This window comes from Mauremys reevesii, linkage group 3, assembly GCF_016161935.1.
Source record: "Mauremys reevesii isolate NIE-2019 linkage group 3, ASM1616193v1, whole genome shotgun sequence".
Lineage (NCBI taxonomy): Eukaryota > Metazoa > Chordata > Testudines > Geoemydidae > Mauremys > Mauremys reevesii.
In genome coordinates, this window is record NC_052625.1 from 58,993,378 (window position 1) to 59,015,229 (window position 21,852).

The 21,852-nt window shown below is 46.0% G+C and overlaps 1 long non-coding RNA gene across 1 annotated transcript; it reads left to right on the plus strand.

The window, feature by feature from the left end:
- Positions 1–1,680: 1,680 nt before the first annotated feature.
- LOC120401216 lies at positions 1,681–5,427 on the plus strand. Its single transcript, XR_005596310.1, has 2 exons — positions 1,681–2,939; positions 5,187–5,427. It is a non-coding gene; the product is annotated as an uncharacterized LOC120401216 (long non-coding RNA).
- Positions 5,428–21,852: the final 16,425 nt, after the last annotated feature.

Sequence of the window (21,852 nt, forward strand, 5' to 3'; positions counted from 1 at the left end):
TGTCCCCTATGCTTACTCATACTTGCTTCAGCCACCATTCACAAATTGCTGTTGATTCCCATACAGGGCTGCCAAACCTCACAATACTTGGTGTTTTTTTACAAGCTGCAGCTACTGGAATCCTGTGATTACGTGAGAAGCTCAGCTTTCATTTAAAAAAATTGAAGCAACTTCTGGTTCTCATGGTAGTGGTGAAAAGTTTAAAAATGCAATACCCTCCCCCTAAATCTCAAAAAATAAATAAAAAGAACCTAGAGTTTTTGCTTTGTTTTAATCTCACAATGTTTAAGTCAATCTTGTGATTTTTGAGGCCTAACTCATTATTTTTGAATGCTTGTGTTTAGCAATACTGCTTTAAACATAGACCCTTTTGACTGATATCATAACAAATCCCTCATGTCCAAAAAGAAGTACAGTATAGTACATTATGCTGTATTATGCAAGCCTTACCCAAAATGCTATGCAGAGTTAAATTGGGATTTTCAAAGGAGCCAAAGGGCATTAATTACAATTCAATGGGAGTTGGGTGCTAGAGCCCTTTAGGCCCCTTTGAAGATCCCAGTCTAGATCATAACTAACTCAGTAGCAGCTGCAGAGTGAAATTAACAGGCATAGGCAAGGGAGATGTGGAATACTTTCAGAGGAGATTTGAAATGAGATGGAGTTGATGAGATGGAGGTACACAGAATGGCTGGTTCTGAAGAGTTCCATAGGCTGGGCTCACTACATTCGCTGCCAGTTGAAGACACAACAGACCCAAAGGGGAGATTAATTATTGCACTTCAGTTTTTTTAAATGACTTGCACAATAAATACAAGCAAGGATATGAAAACATATGAACATTTCTGTATAATTGAGGAACATTATGACTCAAGGGACTAATAACAGAGAAGTGGCACTAGGCTGCTAGTCTGAATGTATCTCAGGTCTCTAGTGACTAACAGCTGTTATTGTGAGTTGACAGTCTGGGAGCCTGTGTGATCTGATTCACAGTGATCTCAGGCATTGTAACTCACTGGTCAGCGGGTGTATCGTGTCCTTTATCCACAGGGATATGGGGCTGTTACAGAACCTAGCTCAAGCTATACAGGCTCATGCTTTCAGCTCTGGAGGTCTCCAGTGTCAGTCCTCACATAAATGGGGATTCATTCCTAATTCAAACTGCTGTGGGAGTTGGGACTCAGATATGTGGAACAAGCTCCCTTGTCAAGACACTGGCCAGTGCATGCTACATGCATCCTCTGGGCAAAAGAAGCCCACAGCAGTTTGAATCCAAGACAAACTCCAACTTACACGACAGCTGCCATTGTGGCTGACACAAGGGATTGAACTGGGGGCCTGGGTCCAAGTCCCTACAGCTGAAGCTAAAGAGCTGAGAATTGTAACAGGCCCATTTCCTCTGTTGATCAGGCATACAAGGGGACACGTAACACCCAGTGGGTTACCCCAGCATCACAATTGTCAATGCTTTGTGTACTGCCTGGTTGTTTAGTATTCTGATATGTTATAGGATTGCCCTTTCTTGAGTATTTTTCAGAGTGGCCTATGGAGTTCAGATAGGCACTTCGTGTTATTTTAAAATGTATAAATAAAAGGTACCATTGCTGGCTGTTAGTCAATAAATTAAGGAGTGAATTATGTGTGGAAATTGATCTTCTCTCTGGCCTGTAAAGACATCAAGGTCAGGGTTAAGATGATTTGAGGTGCCTTTAATAACCTCAGCTCCATTTAAGGTGCAGTGTAAAGGTGCTTTTGTTACCTGCATCCTCTAAAACGCTAGCTTTGTAATCTCAGTAAGAGGGACTCCTATCAGCTGACTGAATAGACCTGTTATTTCCTGTGAGGTGCTGAGCTCACTCAACCCCCTCAGTGCTCAGCACTTCACAGGAGCAGGGGCTGATTGCCCATGTCTAGGTCTGTGGCTCCAAGCCTTGCAAACCCCATCACCTTGCAGTTTTCTATATCTGACTAAAATAATTTCTTTTTCTAGCTTGGGCACCCCATTCAATTGCTAGAATTCTAATGGAAGATACAGGACTAAATTCAGCCTTGTCATAAGCAAATGCAATTCCAGCTGAAGTCAATGGAAGTTGTGCATGATTACACCAGGGCTGAATTTGCCTGAAGTTGGGCGGGTGGCAAGCTCAGAGTACTGCATGTTATCCAAAACAAACATGTTTGGATTTTGCCTTGTCCTTTGCATATTCATTGTTCAGCTCTTTCATCTACTTGTTGCATGTTGCTATAGATTGAGATTGTGAGTTGTCAGGACAGAGACTGTCAGAATCATATGTTTGTACAGAATCTAGCACGGGGGAGCCCAGATCCCTGTTTGAGGCCCCTTGGCCCTACAGCAATACAACCAAGAACAGTAATACAACTATGAACAGTAATGTCAAACAAAAGAACTCGAACAGGTACACGCAGTCACAGCGTGGGATATGTCTGGCTCAAATTATAAATTCCATTTTGTAGTAGGAATGCCATTTTGTGATATGTGCTGAAGAACCCAAGGCAAGGTTATTATGAGATATTCCAGATACTTAGCATGCCCAGGAAAGCTGCTTGACACCTGATTGAAGGACTATGACTCGGAAGCCATCACAGAGCAATCTAGGACCATCAAGTTGGATTGTTTGTTAACTGCTGGCCCAACCCCATAGAACAATGGATTTTCTACATTGGGGTGCCAGCATGGTCGGTGGTTCTGCTGCTTCTTGGCCTGCTGGCCACATGGCCAAAGGGAGAGAGACTGTATTTAAGAAGGGAGTTCTCTTCTCTGAAAAGTGGGGGTCATCCATCGCCACATGCAAGAAGAGCCTGGAGAGAGATGGAAGGCCGGAGAGACTCTGCCTAGCCTGAAATACTGACAAGACTCACAGAATGGTGGAGATCTGACTATCTGAGGGTGCATCTCTGGACTTTTATTATTTTGCAAGGTCTGTAATGCTCTAGTGCATTTAAAGAGTAAAGTGGTTGTGATTAAGAAATTCCTTTGCTAAGCGTATATTCCTTGCTTTCTGGCCCCTTTGTCCCTGAAGGGGTTAAACGAGAAGCCAGAGAGCTCACATCTAGGTAGAACTCTGGGGGAGCATGTGTAAGCAACTAGGGGGGTTGGGAGATCTGAGGCACTGGTTTTGGGGTGTAGGATGACTAGATGCCATCATGTCCCAAAGAAGAGCATCAGAATAAAGATTTGAGCCTGTGAGTATGTCCTGGAATTTCAGAATGAGAAACAGTAACTAGGCTCTACTCAGAATCAGTTGACTTAGGAGCACATGGGACTCAGTGACTCGGTCCACTCGCAACAGACTCACAATGTCTACACAGAGGGGCACCTGGTCAGGTTGTAACACACACAATAGCAATTCCTATGTATGAGCATGAGAGGAAGGATGATCCTGTGCTTAAGGCAGTGGATCACAAATCAGGAGACCTGGGTTCTTGTCCTTACTCTGCTTCAGACTTATGTGATCTTAGGCACCTCTGTGTGCCTCAGTTTCCTTCTCTGTAGAACAGAGACACTAATAGATGCTTGTGTTACAGAGATGTTATGAAGCTACATCCATTAATACTTGGGAAGTGCTCAGATGCAATGGTGCTTTGTGCAATAGCAAAGTTTTAAAATAAATAACAAGGGACATTTCAAGTTCTCCTACCCTCCAGGGTAATAAACTGTAAGTCAGGAAGCTATTACACTTTAAAGAATTGACAATGGATCCAGCACTTATTTTCTCTGCTAGTCAGATAAACGGTTAATGTAGGAATTAAAGTCCTTGAGTATTCAGCAATTAACTGTGCAACAAAAATATGTCAGCTTGACACGCTGAAAGCAAGCTAACAAGACTAAGATGGAATGCATAATAACATCCAGTTAATGTGATATTATGTGGCATGAAAACAAATGGCTGACAGTAAAAAGACTGGAGTAACATGACATCCTCTCTGGGAAAGCACTGCTATGTGTGTCGGGTGGCACTCTTGATTTCGGTTGACACGTTCCTTGTTTCAATTCGTTTATACCAAATTCTGCTTTTTTAATGCTACAAATGTTCTGCTCTGTACTCTTAGTACTTCAGAAATACAAATCCATTAGTCATGTAATAGTTTGCCTGTGAATATCAGAGTGTGAGAGAGGGAATATTCAGGATGATAAAATGCTCCTATTGTTGGATTTCTCATCTTTGATCCCCTTTGCTGCCTCAGTCAAAATAACACAGCTGAAAAGGGATCAGTTTGCCAGCCTCACAATTTAACTGCCAGGCACAAAAGCAACATAAAAGACAGTTTTAAAATTAAATTGGGAATTAAATATTTGTACAAAGATACCATCAAACAGAGTTTTTAGTGGGTCTTTTAAATATCCTGTCTGCTGGCAAAAAAAAAAAAATTGTTCCAATGACATATTTTCTGCTTTGCAACATGGGCCATATAAATACTGTATAGATAAATATGGATTAGACTAGAATTCAACATTCCTCACCTTCCTCTCTTATAGCCTCTTCTTTAGACAGCTTTCCAGAGGCATCAGTGAGAAACATGGGGTTGAAAACTTTCCTGCATGGCAAGGTAGTGAGAGCATAACATATCTAGGATGGCAGCTGTCACCAATAACCTGAGAGAGAGGAAGTGTGCTCTATTGGCTACAGCAAAAGTGAGGGAGTCAGGAACTTGGGTTCTGTTCCCAGCTCTAACATTGATTCACTGTGTGAGCTTGGACAAGTCACTTAATGGCTCTCTGCCTCAGTTTCTCTCCCGACCTGTAAAACAGGGGTGATAATATTTATTTTGCTGGTGTGCTGTGATGCTTAGTCCTTGATCCTGCAGCTGACTGCACAGATAGACCTGAGCACCCAAGCAAAGTAAATTGTTGTATTGAATGCTATATAAGAACTAGTAGTACAGCACTGTGGGATCCTTGGAGATGTGCTATGCAAATACAAAGTTCTCCTTCGATGTTGCCTAGAGAAAACAAGCATGATGAGCTGTAGCACCAGCCCAGATAATTCTGGGCCTACTTTAAAAGAAAAGTCACTCATGGCTACAGAGGAGAAGCTGCCAGTGCCCAACAAATCAGTGTTATTCAGAATCAAGCGACTTTTTTTGTTAGCTAGAGTTACAATGAATTGTCTTGTTGTGATCTAACTGATCTTTGCCTTTTGTGTTTCACCCCATTTTGCTTTCAGGAAGTGATTGGATCTTCATTCTTTGCCAAGAGACTGTGGCTAGATTCCTGGCAAGGGACTCACCTGCTGTATTGGCAGAGGCAACGCTTCACCTGCACATGACGATTGCGGTGAATCATCATTTGGAAAAAGCAATAGGGAGAGGGTCAGCAGGCTGCATTGTAAATATTGGTTTGGCATTATATTTTATACATGAGTGACTCAGTTACAATACCTTGCTAAATAAATATTGGAAACAAAAGATCAGTGTCCTAACCTAAACCCTTGCAAAAGCTCCACCAATCCTATGTGGTTTCCCACAAAAACAAGCAAACAGCTAACCCAGCCAAATGCTCGCAGCTCAGGTGATACATATTATCATCTCCGGCAGGTCCCCTATGTTCTCCCCTCTCTGTGCTTGTTACAACTTAGCAGGATCCTTCTCAGCGCACACAGACACCATTGTACAAATCGCTGATCCAGATGCTAACTGGGTTTTGGAATTCTTTCTGCATATCTGTATCCAGTATCCCAGCACGGCCAGGCTGGGAGAAGAAGGTGAGAATGAACTCACTATAGCTATTATTAAAACAGGCAAGGCTAATGATAGAGAGAGCCCTCTAAATTGCTAGATCAATTTGAGTCAGGTTGATAGTAACCAAAAGTCATTTTCAGCTGCTGGCTGTTCAATGGCCTGTTTGAAAGGAGCTGGTGATCATTCTTGATCTAGTTCTTAAAGATGTTCACATCACAAAAACTATCTTTGATTTCCTGCTGACAACATCAATAGCAAAGCCAATGACTGAATGGACTTGGGAGACTTTCCCCTCTCAGCCCTAGAGTGGATCCCTCCAAATCAGGCGTGGGGCACACTGGTGGGTCAGGCTGGGGCAGCTTTACATTTGCACTGCCTATGCTTTGCCTGGTTCTCTGTTTCTCGAATATGGAATGTCAGTCTCCGGGTCCGTTACCTCTCACTAACAAGGAAGTCACTCAGATTTAAGGGGGGAAAACAAAGGCAGCTATTGCCAGTTTCCTTGCGCAATTTTTAAACACTCGTTTCCCAATTCTGATGGCCCAGCAACGAGCACAAGGAACAACATCCTTTCACACTGCCTCCACCTCCTGAAATGTCACAGTAGTGGAACAGCTGCAACTCAAAACACTTTGTAAACAGGTGACTGAAATCCCCTGGGATGCTCGATGGCCTGGGCATGTCTCATTGTGATTATAGTTCCTGCTATACAAATTGGAGTCCCTGTAGCAGGGCTTGTGCCAATTCCTAGGCTGTTGCTGTTCCAGTTGTTATGTGTTTTCATGACAAAAAGATGGCATAGATACAGTATCAGTGATACAACACTCAGGTAGTGATCCATTCAAACTACCAGTTCTGCCCTGGAAGGGCTTGCATGTTTTGGGACCTTTCTCTAGTTGAAATACACCCCTGTGCAGTGGGCCAGCTCAAGACCTATACACCACTCAAGTCTTCAAAATAGGGCTTGTGGGGGACGTAAGTGGTGAATGACTAAGACAACAGTCTGTAGATCTATACAACCTGTGAGTGGCAGCAGGTTGTTCTCAGCAAGACCCCCACCACTGGAACATCCTCCCCTCTTTGGTCCAACAGAACAGAAGTTTGTTGGCCGTGTAGGTATAATGAATTGTAGCTGCATATGTGTAGACACCAAGTCGTTAGCAGGGAGAAAACCTTCAGCCCCCAAAACACAAGCCCTTCCCCTGCTAAAGAAGTGACTCCTTTCACTGTAAGTAGAAGCTGTTGTAGTTGCAGGGACCAGCCAGTGGAAGGAGGCATGATCGCACCCACAGAGACATTATATTAAATAGACATATTGTAAGGCCTAATCACTTATGCAGGTCTTCTCTAAGTCATGTTTTAGTTGTTTGTTTTGGACAGGAGGTGGTGTATTGTTGTTACTGTTTGTTTTCATCTACGTAGGTTTGGATTATTTTTGTGTTTTTCAATATTATTTTTGGAGCACCTGAAGTTTGTCTGTGAGAGGCACTATAAAAATGGAAATGCCAGTCAGAAAACAGAAGAAAAAGAAAGCCAAAGATCTGTTATTTCCTAGGCAGAGTGCAGGTAGCAAATGCAAGGTGCTTTTTGATCTCAGGTGGAACAAGATGCCTGGCTCTCAAAGGATTCAGGTGTGTCCAGCTTGTGGGGTTTTTGATTCCTTCCTAAGAAGTCATCATTTGTCATCACGGGCTTGTAACACACATTGCTCAGAGCCATGTGGCAATCGTATTGGTGGCAACATTTACTTAATGCAATTTAAAACCAAGATGTAAGAGGTTTCAGACGAGAACGAAGGGATTCAGAAGTAGCATCTTTAGTATCACGGAGAAGAAAGAGCGCCTCAGAAAGAGTTGCAACACCACAAGACCAACCAGTGGACAATGATACTATTAAAATCTATTATCTCAGGGCTGGTGGAGGTAGTGACTAGGGAGTGTGGGGATGGACTGGCTCAAGGAGTTAGCTTTGGCTCGTAGAGGTTTTCTTCCTCCTCCAGATCAGGGGTTCTCAACCTTTTTCTTGCTGAGGACCACCCCAATATGCTATAAAAACTCCACCGTTCACCTCTGCCACGACAACCGTTTTTCTGCATAAAAAAGCAAGGGTCAGCGTTAGTGGGTAGCAAGCAGGGCAACTGCCCAGGGCCCCATGAGACAGGGGCCCCCACGAAGCTACGTTGCTCAGGCTTCACCTTCACCCCCAGACAGCAGGGCTCGCGGCCCCAGGCTTCAGCCCCATGCAGTGGGGCTTTGGCTTTCTGCCCTGGACCCTAGTAAGTCTCACACCAACTCCGCTTGGCAGACCCTCTGAAACCTGCTCGCAGGCCCTCAGGGGACCCTGGACCCTGGGTTGAGATAGAACCACTGCTCTAGATTACCAGTTCAGGTCTGACCTATAACATGGTTGATGGTGACTAGATGATGCTGCCATCTGGTGGCTGATTGGTATTGGGAGACTACTGTAAAATGAGTTGGTGTGTCACTTCCCAGCGGGCAAGCGACCATGGCACAGTTAGCAATCTCTGCAGTGAGAATGGAGATGGAGCTGTCCTTTCAGCCTTAGATCTGGTTCCTCTAGCTTAAGGAAGACAAAAATTGGCAGCTGGGACTACCCAAGCTCAGATAAACAGAGAACATATTAGTAAGTGTGGAAGCTAGAGAACCTGAGAGAAAGACAGTCTGTTTGTGACTAAAGTCTCACTTTTAGTCTACTGAGAAGGGGTGCAAAGATATTTCTTAGTGGCTGTTCTGGGGTGCTGCCTTCATGTCAGGAATTGTTACCAAAATGTATTATTTCATGTACAGTTTTGGGAAATGGGACTGCCATAATACACCTGCAATCCTTCCCTCCTACATCCTGGTGCACTCTTTAGATAGGGCGATTTCCCCCTGTCTAGCTGACTGCAGTCTATCTGCCTTGTCTAATAATCCTATGGGTTTGCTGGAGATTTGGAGAATGAATACTGATGGGCTCTGCAGAGGGCGAAGGGCTGGGGGAGACTAAATACATAGTGTCCTGTGGCTTGACGGCTGCTCGCCCTGAGAACCCCAGGGTGATATGCCTCCAGGTGTGCTTCACTGCAAGTATTTAATGCATCAGCGCTCCTTTCTCTATGCATTTCTGACTCTGAAGCCAGGTGGCCTTTTCCACCTGACAGGATAACAGAAAAACAAAGCAAAGCAGCGCAGTGTTCCCTTTATTTCTGGCTGCTTAGCCCATCTTTCAGCTGGTTACAGAGAGCAATATTTAAAAAAAAAATTCAGAGAAGCAAGTGTTTGGGACAAAGAGGTGAAGCAAGTGCAAATGTAACAATCTGTTGGAAGCTGCAGACTCTTGCATAAGAGTCTGCCTCGGGTTGGTTCCCTAAACTAGTTTTTCTCTTCCGCAGAGTCACTGTTGTCCCACTTTACCTAGAAACATGTGAGCCTTTGACAGCCCTGATGACGCACGCTGAGTACAATATGACCTTTGCAAAGTCCCTGCCAAAGATCATCTTTCCTCTTTCTATTGCATAAACGCTGACCATCTGTCCTTCCCCTGTCACACCCTTGGAAGTGAGGGACGGGATTACATAATGTCTTGTGGAGCAATGCAGAGCTCGACTCAAAAGAAGGGTGCAGGGATAGTATGTGCGGTCTGTTATAGTGTTCACTGATCACACAGTGTAAGCTAGAGTTTGGGACCACTAGTCTGGGGATGTGGCTAGAGTTTTTGGGATCCACAAAGCATCCTGGCCTCTATAGTAAATGGCCTGTATTTTAACCTGGTTGAAAATATTCCCAGCCTGGCAAAACAACAGGCCTTTTCCCTACATCATTAGAGGAATCAAAATCCTTCCTGACTACCCACAAAGCGTAACCAATATGACTCACAATCTTTTCCCCCAAATTCACCTGCACAGAGGCACCAGAGAAGCCTTCCACTTTCCCTTGTTCTTTTCCTTCTAGCAACACAGGCCCAAGCTATGCTAATACAACAAAGCCCCTCCTCCCAGGTATACCAGTAATGTACCCCATCATGCTTTGCTGTATGTTGCTGATCTAGTAGTGGAGTAATCAAACCTACCTAAATCCCTTGGAGGACTCTCAGAACCCAGCCAACCGGTCAGCCCACAGGTCAGCCCTAGCCCCTCCTTGCCCTATATTCTAATGACCTATTTTTTTCTTCCAAGAAAACTATCTCAGCGTAAGTGGTAATGCAAGATCGTATCTACTCTTTGAACTCTACTTTCGAACCACAGTGTTGGGATAAGATTATTCATTTAGTAGAAAAAATGATGTTCACCACTCAGGACTCTCACTGGTATTGTTGTGTGGTTGAAGAGACTTGAATCAGCTATTATCCTTTCCACTAGGCAATCAGCACTCTTGCTTAGAAACCATACCCACTGAACAGCCCCACAGGCCACAGGCACCAACTTTCAGCTTTCCTTCTTAGTGACACGACTCCAACATCTGATACCTCGATATCACCCTGTACACTTCACTCCGACGAGTGAAATAGAAGTGCTCATTAGACAGTAAGTAAGGTTAGTGGATTTGGTATTAAACTGAGACGCTGGAGGCGTAGGTGCCATCCCTGGCTCTGCTACTGACCTGTTGTGTGACCTTAGGCAAATCACTTCTCTGATTCCCCTCCCACCCTTTCCCTGTCTTGTCTATTTACATTGAAACTTTCCAAGGCAGTATTGTCCTTTACTATGTGTTTGTACAGTATCTAGCACAATGGGGTCATAAGTGGTGGAACTAGGGGTGCTGGGGGTGCGGCAGCACCCCCTAGCTTTATGTGGTTTCAGGAAGTATAGTTTGGTTCAATGGCTCTCAGCACCCCCACTGTACAAATTGTAGCAGCGCCCCTGAATGGGGTCCCATTTTTAGCTGGGATCTCTGGGAGCCAGCGTTGTTATGTTCGGCTCCTTTAGCGCAACACTCTAAATCAGGGGTTCTCAGGACAAATTATTTGGTGGTCTCAGAGTACGGCCACTAACTCTTGCTGATGGCCGCTTTCACACTCTTTCCTAAAATACTTACTTAGCTTTAGGAAAAACAAAGAAATATGCCCAGATACACATCCATTTACTTATTGCTAGCTAGGAAGTCTGTTGTGACAATTAATATTAACAAACATACAAATATCACTTTTCACAGCAGACTTACTCAGTCCCGGCAAATCTGGGGACAAACCCTGGATGGGGGGCCGGAGCCTGATGCCCCGCGGCCAGGGGATGGGACCTGGGGATGCAGCTGGAGCCCAGTGCTGGAGACCAAAGCCCCAGGGGCAAAGTCTGCTGCCCTGCTACCCCAGGCTGAAGCCCAAAGCCTGAGCTCCACTGCCCCTGGGAAGGTGGGGAATTCACTGGCTACCTGCTTCTCCAGCCCCAGAAGTCTCCAGAGAGGGGCAGGGCCCGACCCCTGCTAGTGGCTCCAGCAACCACACTAAGGTGGTGCATCCAGGAGCAACAGGTCGGGGGAGGGGCCGCTGCTTTGCACCCCTCCCCCCCACAGTCCAGGGGGCTGTGGCTACAAGAAAAACCCCTGGTGGTTGCGGTGGCCGCCTTTGAGAAATGCTGCTCTAAATCAGACCTCCAGTCTATGATACATAGATATCGGGTGAAATGCAGGCAAAGGCATTCACACTTAGACAAGCATCTGAAGTCAACTGTGTCTGGCAACCACTCTGGCTCTATAAAGAACGGCCCCAGGTCCTCTAGTTATTTATAGTTCAGCATCAGTTTGGACCCAGTTGCTCCTGGGTAGAGATCTCTTTAGCAATAACGAAGATTACATGAAGAGCTTAAAAAAAGAACTCCACCCCTTGAAGGCTAAATTACTTCCACTACATACAACTGTCATAGCTTCCAAGCCTTGCCCTTTAAAGATAGCATTGAAAAATATAACTCTACAGCTGAAGCGATATTCATGCCCTCTCTAGGCAAATGAACTGTCATGGATCTGTAAGATTCTTCCTAAACGAATAACCAAAATACAAGCTAAATGGACGGAAGATTTAGCCGCTGAGTAGAAACAGCAGCTTGTCAGGAAGCATATAGGAATGTTAGCGCCAGTTACGCTGACAAACTGCAAACACCAAATGATTGCTTTGTCATAGAATCTGACTCCGGGTTAGTAAAATGGCTACATATTCACCTGATCCCTTCACCAACTAGCAGTCACCAGCTAAGGAAGGAATTGCCATATACGCGTGATGGCAGCAGCCGCTACTGGTAGAGAATCCTCTATTGTACATAATTCTAGGATCTGCTCCTTATGTTTTAAAATTGATATGTTTCACAGAATGTTATCATCATAACTGAAAAAGAACCTCTTCATGTCAACCAATCTGGCCTGAAGGCAGTCTCACAGTTAGCCCTGTCGTCCGGCACTAGAATGTGTTGCTTGACTCCCCTTTGAGGACATTATTCACAGCGGTTCTTAATGGAAGTACTTTGCTCCCTGTGGCAAAACTATTTTCTGTAACCACTGAGTTACTAAGTGCCTGGGCAGGTTAGTAACAAAGATCAGGACCCACAGCTGGTCTGAACTGTACGTTAGAGGGTTTTTTCGTAACAAAAAAGTGGCCTTTTTTCTGAATGAAAAATTTCACTTGTGAAATTTGGGGTTTTATTTCAGGGTTTGGGTTTTTTCCCCCGTTTCTTGATCCTCCTGTCCCTTTTCTAGTGGCAAATAGGAGGAAAAGTGAAAAGGAAGGAAAGGGGAGAAGGGAGAAATGGTAAGTATTTTTTTATAGCAAGTTTTAAAAAAATCTTTTTTTTTTAAATTCTATACCAAAATTTCTAGTTTTCAATTTTTCATCCAAAAAAAATGGAAAATTTCCATGGACATTTTTGAAAAGAACAACCTTTAAAAATCAACAACGCTCTGTGAGAAAAGACTTGCCATATTCTTTAAGCCGCTTTACTCATGGCACAGCACTGTATTCCATCCAGGAAGCAGCACCTGGTACTCATCTGATCATCTAGTATGGCCCCTTGACAACAGAGCTGGCCCTTCATCTGGACACAGACTGTTACCAAAGTAGATTCCATAAGCGCTTGAAAAGCCCATGGTCTATTGCATGGATGGTGTGAAAACAGGCTTATTATAGGAAATGGTTAAAAGGTTTCCCTCTGGCCACTCTTGGTTCTCTGCAGAGCATTTCCATCTCCTCACTAAATCTCCTATAATTTTGACATCATTGGTAGGGTTGAGCTCTTGATCAGTCAGATTCTTCTTGGAAAACTTAAATGAGCCCCATTGCAGCATGTTCCCCTGAAACGTCTATGAAGCAGATTCCTGCCCTGATTTTCTCACCACACCATCCTCAAAGCTCCTGATAATTCGCAAGCCATGGACACTGCACGGAAATGCTCGGGAGCTGCAGCATGGAGTGCAACAAACTTTATGATCAGTTAGAAACTTTCTGGTCTATTGATCGGGGGTGTCCAGCTATCAGTGAAAATAAACAGCAGCACCAGCCTGGACAGCGACAGCTCTGAAGGGCAGAAGGGCATGGTGGGAAGTCCCTAGCCTGTTCTGTACCAGATACACTACAATTCTTACCTACTGTAAATTGGCTCTTCTGATGCCTTTATGTGTCAGTTTCACTCTTCCTTTCAGACGCCACTAGTCTGGGTTATGTATGCACTGCAGAGGATACGGCAGAGTGAGCTTTAGAGCTGCCCCTCCCGAACACCAGAGCTCAGGTGACTTTCAGACTCGGCCACAAACTTCTGTTTCATAAATCAGTGATAATGCTGCTGTGTTTTTTCTGCCCCATGTGCACCATTACATTTGCCCTGAGAGCTCTCAGATGTGCTACGCATGCCACTTGTCATCCAGCTTTGTCCACCGGTGTAGTGCTGTTGTGTTGCAACATGGTGATATTATCCTTCCATCATATGGTCACCTCGGTCCTGAAAATATCCAGGGTGTGAGCTGAAAGTCTTAAAATGCTTTACAATATCTCACATGACACTCCTGCGAGACAGGCAGGAATGTGAGCCCCGTCTTATACACAGGGGGAATTGAGGTAGAGAGATGAAGTGATATGCCCAAGGCCATACATAGCATGAGTGTCAGAGGCAGGATTAGAAATCAGGAGCTCCTGGTCCCAGCCCTGGGCTCATACCATTTAATTGCAACTTTTTAATAAAGCCTGACGATTAGAAGCAGGGCAAACCACTGAGGGGAAGCCATGCTTCCAGGCGGATTCAGCCAGGTGCAATTTATCTTGTAGTCTTTCCAAGCAAATATATTAGTTACCAATTTTTCCCTTGTTTCACCATTCAACAAGCTGCTGAAATGTAAAGGTCAAATAATAAAAAAGAAATGAAATACATGAAGACCATTTCACAGACTCAAATTTCACTCAGGAAAGGAGTAGCAATCAGCAATGCAAATCCCAGCTGGGTGTTGTGTATAATCCTCATAATCCTGTTGCAATTTAAGGTTAATAGAATAAATGGATTAGCTGACTGCAGCAGCCAGTCACCTGTCTTTGCTTCCTAAATATCAATGAAGGGGTCTTGGGTCCAGAGAGGAGCCTGTGACTCACTAATTGATTGGCAGGAAGTAGGGCGGGACGGGTGAATCAGTGTGGAAAAAATAAGGATTGCCTCTAAACTTGATTCAATGTTTAAATCTCAAATGGAACAGACCCCAGAAAAGTTTCCTGAGTCAAAACGTGTATTTGTTTCTTTCTTTCTTTTGTGGGCAGGGAGGTTTCCATTGCTCCCCACACCACCATGCCTCTGCACCTCCTACTGGAAAAGGTGACCCACAGTCTCACTCATGCTGAATGGAACAATACTGATGATGGGTTTGTCCCATCCCCATCAGAAACTAAACCATTTTCAAACCTCAGTTTCGGGGCAGGACCTATTGCTGACACAACCATAGGTTATTTTTTTATGGTACATAGATCCTTAAAGACACAGAGCATATGAGATTCCCCACACACACACATGCTCCGGCCCCCAAGTATGACTTGTCTTGAGACAAGATTTAGGGCTGGTCTACATTGAAAAGTTACATCAGCATAGCTACATCTCGCAGGGATGTGAAAAATCCACACTCCTGAGAGATGAAGTTGAGCCGACCTAACACCCGCTGTAGACAGCGCTTGGGTTGATGGAAGAATTTGACCTAGCTACCGCCTCTTGGGGAGGTGAAGTACCTACAATGATGGGAGAACCCCTCCTGTCACTGTAGGAAAGGTCTACACCGAAGCGCTACAGCAGTTGCATCGCTGTTGTGTTTTATGTGCAGACCTAGCCTTAGAAGGACATCTGATAAATGTGAATGTTAATGCAGGAAAACATGAACCAGGCCCCCCTCTACAACTGAGTAATTTGCACAGGTGTAATTAGATCAGCGAAGACAGGGCTAAGGGCTGGTCTACACTACAAAGTTAGTTTGGCTTAACTACATTGCTCAGGGCTGTGAAGAATTTCACGCCTTGTGTGATGTAATTGAGCCAATCTAAACCTCAATATAGACACCACTAGGTCAACAGGATTATTCTTCCACCAACCCACCTACCACCTCTCGGTCCTGCATGAGGTTAGAAGCCTTGTTTTCCAACGACTGCTATCCCAAGGGATTAGATTTCATACATCAGCTTGAAAGAGGGATCTCCGAGGCCTGGTCTACACTATAGGGTTATGTCAATGTAAGCTGCCTTGCATCAACCTAGCTGTGGAAGTTTCTTTGCTTAAATTTGGCTCCTGCCAATGTAAATACGTCTTTATGCTGATTTAGTGATACCACCTCCCTGAGCAACGTAGTGTCACAGTCAATGTAATTAGATTGATGCAGTGTCAGTGTAGACACTGTGCTGCTTATGTTGCCTGTTACTGGTTTTCAGAAGCAGTTCCACAATGCCCCACACTGACAATACAATTGATACAAGCACTCCTGGTGAGGACGCACACTGCTGACACAAGCAGTCGAGAGTCTGCACACAAGCGATTTAATAACTGTGGTTGTATGCTGGTGTAAAGTTAGGTTGTGTAGACATGGTCTGAGCTAAACTGATGAACTGAGAAGTAAAAAGGCTCCTAGAGGAACTGCTGTGGGAGAAATGTTTTCAGTGTATTAAACTAAACTTTCCAAAATGAAATGAAAATAGGCAAGGATGGATCATCAAACTCCTAGCCTGATCCAAAGCCCATTGAAGTCATTGGGCATCTTTTCAGAGGTTCCAATGGGCTTCGGATCCAGAGCGCAATGAAGAACTTCCAAGCTACACATCATCATCAGGGAAACTGCTCTGGGCTTGCTCTATGGAGAAGAGAAAGCCCTGCTAACTGGCTGAACTTTACAGTTGCAAACAGTGAAGAAGAGGTTTAAAATTGCTTCTTGGCTTTGTCAGTTTTAGGCTGCTCAAGTAAGCAATTAGCGAAGCGGAAGGATGGATGTGTAAATAGGAAGCAGGAGACCTGGGTTCTGGTCCCAGCTCTGCTTACTGTGTGCCCCCAGGCTAGATGCTTCATGTTTCTGTGCCTCTGTTTTCCCCAGCTGGAAAAGAGAGATAATAATATCTGTGTGGGTCATGGAGCTACATTTATAAATGGATTGGGGATCTTTGAAAGGAAGGCTGTATCGATTTTTCTGAATTGCCTCACCCACCAATATGAAATCCCCCCTCTTCTGATGAATTAGACCAAACCCTCATGGCCCAGAGAGTGGCTCCTGCACTTGGCCACAACAAGAGCTGCATGTCTTTTCCAGCTTCGTGGAGCCAAGAATGTTTTACACGGTCACTGTATTTATTCAAAGAGAAGAGATGCTCTAATAACTGCAGGAACTTTTCATTTCCCTCTGACTTAACCAAACCGAGCAGGCTTGTCTGATGCTTGGTTCATTGGGACACTTGTTATTTTTGTTAATTCTGTGCCAATACCTATTTTTAAAGTTGTTACTGCAGAATCCACAAGGTACTAAAGGGAGGCAATGTTCTGCTTTATTCTGGCTAAAGGAATAAGCAGGTAGAGAAAAACAGACCTGGAATACAGTTTGCATTGGTTGGACCATCTACTTCATGGTTTCAAAGCACTTAATAGACATAAATGAACTAAGCCTTCTGAGCCCCTTCTCAGGTATTATTAAACTCATTTGACATATAGAAAACCAAGGCACAGAGAAGTTAAGGGCCAGATTTACAAAGGCATTTAGGCCCCTAAATATGCTGATAGGCTCCTAGTGGGATTTTCAAAAGCTCCCATGAGAGTTAAGCACCTAACCTACTCAGGCATTTTGGGAAATTCCATCTGCATCTTTAGGCACCTAAAGACCACTCTAAATCTGGCCCTTAGTGGTTTACCTAAGGTAACATAGCCAATGGGAGACTTTTCACTGACTTCAGTGGGCTTTGGGTCAGACCCCCATGTCTATGGCAGAGACAGGAATAGAAGCCCAGGGTAATGTCTTGCTCCATTGAAGTCAATGGCAAAACTCCCATTGACTTCAATGGAGCCAGGATTTCACCCCAGCAGTCCTGACTTTCATTGCCCTGCTTTCAATATTATTGGCAGGACTGGGACATGGGCAGTCTGACCTAGTGATTAGAGCCAAGACCCAGCCTAGTGCTTAGAGCCATAGGCCAAAGCTGGAGCCAGGAATCAAGCCAAAGGTCAGAGCTAGAAGTCAATAACCAGAGCCAGGGGTCAGCACTGGAGTCAGCAGCCAATAACTGGAGCCAGGGATCAGAGCTGGAGTCACAGGCCAGGCAAGGGAGCAGGCCTGGGGCAGACTGGAGCAGGACTGGAATAGGGCAGAAGCAGGGCTGGGTAAAAGGCACAGGACAGAGCAATCACAGCTGCATGCAGAAGCACTGAGCAGCCAGGCCCCTGCTGCTGAGTGTAAATGCAAACTTACTGGCTCCCTTCAGCCATTCAGGCAGGCCGGCCAATTGGGCAATTTTGTTGCAGCCCAGCTGGGCTCATTAACCTGCCTGAAATCTGAACTGGGTAGCCCCAGGTTCAGCTGAGCGAACTCAACCCCCAGCTCTTGACAATCAGAGACGTCTCACTAGCTCTTGGAGTTTGCTGAGTAATATTTGTGAATAGTTTATTCAACAATTTCACTTCCTCCATCAATTGTTGAATAATCTATTCACAAATAACTTTTCCTTCAGCCATTATTCAGCTCTTTGGATTGTCGAATCTTATTTGTCAAATAAATTGCTAGTAACCTCCCCCTGTCAATTGTTGGATAAATTATTTGTGAACAATCGATTTCGTGAATGGGAACACACCTTGCTTCTTCTACAAGACATGGACCTTGGGAAACATTCCATGCATTCTTTGTCTTTCTTCCATGCCAGACACTAAGCTGCCTGCCACTTTTTCTAGCTGAACCATGATGAAACGTCAACATTTCACAATGCCAAATGTCCTGGCACCATGGGAGGACGTGACAAAGACCAGGCTGCCTTGTAATTGTTCAGTTCTTCTCTTCTAGGGTTTAGCAGAATCCAGTGGTGCATAAGAAAGGATGCTCTGGTGACACAAATAATAAATAATAATAACAATATTAGATTATTTATTAGCAATAAGTATAGCTCCTGGTGCATCATTGGAAAACTGCTCAAAGCCAGGTGTGTTTCCTGTCCCAGGGACCTTTTCTGTCTAAGGGCTGATTCTATAAACACTTTTTATAGGGGTAGTGCTCCCTACTGTATCAACCCCGTTGATTTCTCTGAGGCTAAACGTAGCAGTACCCGCCATGGCTGGAAGTGATTGCAGGACTGGGCCCTTGATACCTAAGCAGAAGGGGTGCTTTGACTTTAGAGCAAAGATTCCAGGGTGTAGGAGGTTTTGATCTTAGTTCAGCCTGTTCACCCTGTGCAACTGACAGGCCCGGATGCTGGGACCACCTTTGTGTTTGTACAGTGCCTGGCGTGTTGGGGTCTGGTCCATTGCTGGGGCTGCCGGGCACTGCTGCAGTACAAATAATAACATAGTAGTAGTAGTAATGAGTAGGAGAAATGTGTATCGATATAGCAAACAAACACGGCTATTCACTCAGGCCTATGGCATTTTTGTAGCATCTGTCAAGTTGCAAAGTAACCTGATTCCCTCTCGTCTGCTGCAGGTTTTTCGGTGTCATTTTCTGTAGTGCAACTGGGCGTGGAAGTTCCCTTTAGCTTTTCTTTACAAAGCCACTTGCTCAACTTCACACTCTAGGCTCTGGCTAAACTCTCCTTTCTTGAAAGTGCAAGTTTCCCTTGAATCTGGAGCTTGCTTGCATAAAAGTCCCTTGTCCTTTCTCACAGACTCTCCCGACCCCACACAACCACACAGTCAGTTGCAGTTAGGGTGACCAGATGTCCTGATTTTATAGGGACAGTCCCAATTTTGGGGTCTTTTTCTTATATAGGCTCCTATTACCCCCACCCCCTACCTCCACCCCCATCCCGATTTTTCACACTTGCTGTCTGGTCACCCTAGTTGCAGTTGTGCTGGGTCTCCCAAGCCCTTGCAGTATTGCTGCCATGAACTCTCTAGCCAGCCACAGAACACACCTACATGCCACAGATGTCACCAGACGCTTGGACACAGTCAAGCACCGGGCTTCCCACATGCTTTGGAAACCTAAGCCCCTCTGAGAGGGAAGCGGCTGGAGTCAAGGCCGGCTTTAGGACGTGCGGGGCCCAATTCGAAAGAGCTGCCGCTGAAATGCCGCCAAAGACAGCGGCAGCGATTGAGCTGCCGCCGAAGGTAGCAGCAGCAATTCGGCGGCGGCTCAATCGGTTGCCGCTGTTTCCGGTGGCACTTCGGCAGAGGGTGTGGGGACCCTCTTCCGGACACTGCGGGGCCCTCTTAGGCGCGGGGCCCAATTCCTGGGAATCTGGGGAATCGCCTTAAACCTGGCCCTGGCTGGAGAGGTCTATTTGTAGCACTCACTTCCCCAAATCCCCCAGGCTGGCTTAGCCCCTCTCTATACAGGATAACGCTCCAACTCATGGCTTCTTACACTTGCTGTATTTTTTTCTTTAAGAAATGGGCCCAATCCAGAAGCTCAAATCCAAACCCCGTCAAAGATCAGGTTGATGGGGACGCTCAGATTTGAATCCTTGGATCTCATGCTCTCTTGTCAGCATGGGTCCTTGGGAAGCAGCCCACAAGGTCAGAAATCACGCAGAAAGAGCTGATTTCTGAGATTTCTGCTATGTTGAGTCAAACTCTCAGGAGAAGAGCCTGGCCCCAATGAACCCCCAAACTGTGCCCTAATCTGCATCCAGACCTAAAGACCACTGCCTTGGCTCACCAGACCTCTCCCTTTAAGCCAGACAGTTGAACATTCTTCTCCCTCCACTGCCCCATGCTCCACCTTCACCACCCGTATCGTCACGTCCTCCCCAGGGAGCAGAGGTAGCCGAGTTTCGGCTCCACAGGCCACTAAAAGAGCAGGGGAGACCTGGCCCAGGAGTCTCCTTGTTAGCGGCAGAGCCAAATGCCCAGGCCCTGCACACTTACTGCACAATCACACACTATCCCCATGCTCGGCGCTTCAACCGGGCAGTCACATGTTGACGTAGACCAGCGGTCCCCAACCTTTTTCGTCTGGTGGGCACCAGATGAGGAGCCACGGAAGACAATTGGTGGCATTTCAGCAGCGACGCCTCTGGATGGTGCAGCTTGTCGGCGGCATTTCAGTAGATGCTCGTCTGCCGGCCAGAACGTGGGCGCACTTAGACATCCCGGCGGGCGCCATGGCGCCCACGGGCACTGCATTGGGGACCCCTGATGTCAGGGCCGCCCAGAGGATTCAGGGAGCCTGGGGCAAAGCAGGGGAGCTGTGGTGCTTGTACTCACCAGGTGGTGGTCTAGGTCTTCGGTGGCATTTCGGCGGTGGGAGGCCCTTCAGTTGCTCTGCGTCTTTGGCAGCACTGAAGGGCCCCCCCGCCGCCGAAATGCCAGCCGAAGACCCAGACCACCGCTGGGCTAGGGCTTGCGGGGCCCCTGTGGGGCCTGGGGCAAATTGCCCCACTTGCCCCCCCCGGGCGGCCCTGCCTGACATAGACAAAGAAGAGTGTGCTGAATGGTGGCCCTTTGTTACCCAAATATTTCTGCTGCATGTCTGCGGCCATACACTGGCCCCCGACATAAGTGCCAACTTTTCCATTGATTTCATTAGATCAAAATCAGACACATGGTGTTAGGAGGTTGGGATGCCCCAGAGGAGTAAGGATGCTGTGGGTCATTAGTATTGGTATTACAGTAGTGCCAAGATGCACTACTGTAATACCAATACAGTCAGGGATCATGGGCCCTTGGTGCTAGGTGCTGTACACACCTATAATGGAAAGACAGTCCTGGCTCCAAAGAGCTTAGAGTAATTTGTTAAGGCACATTAAACAATAGGGTTTCCTGCCATTATCGCCCAGCAATGGCTCTTGCTCAGGGTGCCCTGGAGGTTAGGGCCATTCAGAGCTCAGGGCCATTCAGGAGCTGGGACTGATGCAGTGGGAGAACCAGGAGCAGAAGGTCCTGCCTCTCATCAGCTTTTCCATCTCCCAGGGTTTTTTTCTTACAGGTGGTTTCCAGCTTTCCCTGCCCTCTGGAGTTTAGGGGCGATAGCTCATCCCCATCTTGAGTTTACAGACCATCTCAGCCCACAGAGCATTTTCAGCTAGCCACAAATGAAAGGGGGTTGGGAGCTGGCCATGTCTCTGTATTTCTTTACCACACAGGACTGTCCCAAAAGCCTTATGGGTCGGGGGCAGCCCCTCTCTTGCTGCATTTTCCTCCAACAGAAGGAAAGGATGATCTGGTGGCTAAAGCCCAGGCCTTTGTGTCTGGACAACTGGATCCTGCTCCCAGCTCTGCCACAGCCTTCCTGGGTGACCTTGAGCAAGTCACTTAAGGCCACCATTTTTAAAACGTGTCATCAAATCCTGGGTGCCTCAGCTCGTGGGGGTCCAACCGGAGACACTTTGGCCTGCTGTTCAGTGGTGCTGGGCACCTGCCATTCCTGCTCCTTTCAATGAGAGCTGTGAGCGCTCAGCACGCGGAAAATCAGGCCTCAAACTGGCTGCCCAAGAAGCGCAGCACCCAGAGTTAGGGGACACGTTTGAAAAGACTGGCCTGGTCCTCTCTGTGTCTTGGTGTGTCACCTGTACAACTCGTATAATACCTGTTTAGTT